Source organism: Hyla sarda, chromosome 2, assembly GCF_029499605.1.
Source record: "Hyla sarda isolate aHylSar1 chromosome 2, aHylSar1.hap1, whole genome shotgun sequence".
NCBI lineage: Eukaryota > Metazoa > Chordata > Amphibia > Anura > Hylidae > Hyla > Hyla sarda.
Genome location: NC_079190.1, coordinates 412806278 through 412809228, shown reverse-complemented (window position 1 = coordinate 412809228; position 2951 = coordinate 412806278). Strand labels below are relative to the sequence as shown.

Below are 2951 nucleotides of genomic sequence, written 5' to 3'. Positions count from 1 at the left end.
ATCACCCAAAGTGCAAGAAAATGTGCAAAATGTGTTGCACTAAAAAAAACTTGCACAAAGGATGCAGTCTATCGCAAGCCCTTCTCCGACAAGGGAGAGCCCCCCCCCCCCAAAAAACCTTACCCTTCGCCTCAGGAACAAATGGTACCTGCGAGGTTTTAGTTTCGATGTCCCGTTTTGCTGAAGCTACTAAGGGACCACAAATGCTCCAGGCATCCCTATTGGCGTTAGCTATGGTATCGGCCCGCAGAACTGTTAGCGGTCGGTACCCTGCCCATGCAGGAGTACCCGGGTTTTTGCAGGGAGGTGCGGAACCTGATGACCACATACACCTCCCCTAGACCGCTAGAAGGGTCACCCAGAAGGGCTACCGCATCCTAACAATCCTGTGGACACACAACATGCAAAAGGTGATACAGTGACAAAAAATACATAAATATGTGAATGTGCGCAGATATCCTGCCCGGACATCCGTCCGGATCTATAAACAATTTCTCTGAACCTAGCCAGAAGGCCGGGAATCAAGAGGTGAGTGCCACAAGGTGAAGAATCCATGGTGCCAGTGCTTCAACTCAGTAAGCCAGTATACCCAGTAAGTTTTGGCACCTCGGGACACTAAAGTACCTCAGCTCTAGACCCTCCCAGCCTCATGGCGAGACCCGAAGAAAACAAGGTCACATCGGGACAGCCGTCAAGCTGATTCCTCAGAACCAGCCCCAGAACACCAGTCCTCTCCATGCAGCACCCATCCCCACCAGTCCCACACCAGCGTTTCCCATCCACTGGCAAAAACTGATAAGAACAGATTCTACACTTTATCTTAGCCAAAAGGCAGATAAGTGATTGCTTTGGCAGCACATATACTAAAATTGGAATGATACAGAGAAGATTAGCATGGCCGCTGCGCAAGGATGACATGCAAATTTGTGAAGGGTTCCTTGACCCACAGTAATGCCACAATTGGATGTCACAGAGTACCTCTACCATGTTGAATAAAGGGTTAGTGCATTTGTGTGACACTATTACACACAATATAAACTGAAGGCAGACCCTAACCATGTATGTAAAAATATGAAAATAAAAAGCTTATGGATCGATTTTTTTATATGCTATCATGTTGCCTGAGCAAAAAATTATCCTGTGTTTTTAAGAGCATTTAGAGATATGTTTCATAGCGGGGCCTTTAGATCATAGACAACAATAGAAAGGAACTTTCCCAAAAATATGAATTAGAGATGTTTCTGGACATTCTCTGTGACTTTTCCAAAGGTCATTCTACAGGGAGTGGGATGCTGATATCTGTTAATGCTCCGGCCATTCTGTCCAGCCTTGAGCATTCCCCTGCTGTCAGTATTGGTGGCTCCTGGACCAGCTATGCGGAACACGCCTGTATTTGAGCCACGGGCATCTCCTCACCTCTTCCTGGTCCCTGCATGTCTCCTGCTCGGCTTCCCCTGTCCTTAGAGTGCATGTGGCTTTACTAAATTTAAAGGGCCAGTACGCCCATAATTGGTTCCTTGCTGAACGGACCGTATATTAGTCCGGCACCTCCCAATTATGGTGCTGGATCTTTGTGCTTAGTGCCTTTGAGAAAGCATCTTATTGTGTGTGCCTTATTGTGTTCCTGACCTCTCGCTTGTGACCTGACCTTGCTACTTTGCCGCCTACCTCCTGACCTTGTACTTGTGACCTGACTACGCTACCTTACCGTCTGCCTCCTGACCTTGTGCCTGTGACCTGACTATGCCTACCTTCTGTGCCAAACTACACAGAAGGATCGTGCCAGGGGTAGCTACCTGGATGCCGCCTGCCGCTGCATGTCCATCTCAATTTGTGGCAGGCTCTGGTGAAAACCCGTGGCACCTTAGACTCCACTCCCTGGTACAGTTCAGTCATTGTCCACACAGGACAGCAGATCCACCTATCAGCCATTTAAAGTAAGACCATTACAATAGCTGCTGTGAATGGTGGTATATCCAGTGCTATCTCTTTATTGGTGTCAGCTTTCTCTGTAAACATGTCTGTGATAAGGATAAAGGCATTATTGGGAAACGATCTGTACAGAACAGGAAGTCTAGGGACCAGAATAGAAACTGTAAGATTTTATGCTTGTTAAATATATATTTTTTTAACTATGGTTAGCATAAAAATGTGGCTTAAACACTAAATAGTTTTTTTTATATCACATTCCCTACAATGTTGACACTTTGTTTTACTGAAAGACACTAATTTAAAACTCAACTCAAACGATGTTGACTTTTCCAGGGGCACTTTTTTGCTTCCGAATAGCCCATAGTGCTCTACACCACACATCAGTCCCCCTCTTTAATAAAGTTTACATCTAACATATCTGATTCATGATTAACAGGGTTTGGGGCAATTTAATTTGAAGCCAATTGAAATAATAGTATTCTGTCTATGAGGGACCTGCATATGGTGCATGTGCTGGCCTCACTGAGTTTGTTTATATGTAACCACGGTTGGATTTATCAAGGACTGGAGTCTGCGTTCCATTTTCTGCCTACTTGCAACTAAATAATAGTATTGTTTTGGCTGCTTTTTTAGCATGTTTACGTTTTTAATTGAAATTAATTAATTTAAAGCCAAGAGCAGATAATTAATAGAGGGTATGTATTAAGAAAAGATTGAGACGCCTCCTTTAAAATCCATTCCTGTATTTAATAATTGCAATTTAAAACCTGAATTTGGGAACACATCCTTAGGAGTAGATTTGAGCACATTTTTTAAAAAGTGAACGAGCAATGAAATTAGCCTCAAAACATGTGTATAAAACTGCCTTTGAGTTCTAAAGCCCTGTTTAACACTGCTAGGAATGTATTCAAAAATTTGTTTTAGACTGGTTTTAAGGCTTAGTTAATGTCAAAGTTTTGGTGACATGAGGTAACCCACAGTAACAAACAGCTTGTTTAAAAAAAAAATTAAAAACACTT

General features: G+C 43.2%; 1 non-coding gene across 1 annotated transcript; it reads left to right on the top strand.

Moving 5' to 3' along the window:
- The first annotated feature begins 839 nt into the window (after positions 1–839).
- On the top strand, positions 840–946 carry LOC130359716 (U6 spliceosomal RNA). Its single transcript, XR_008890408.1, has one exon. It is a non-coding gene; the product is annotated as a U6 spliceosomal RNA (small nuclear RNA).
- The last annotated feature ends 2005 nt before the right edge of the window (positions 947–2951 follow it).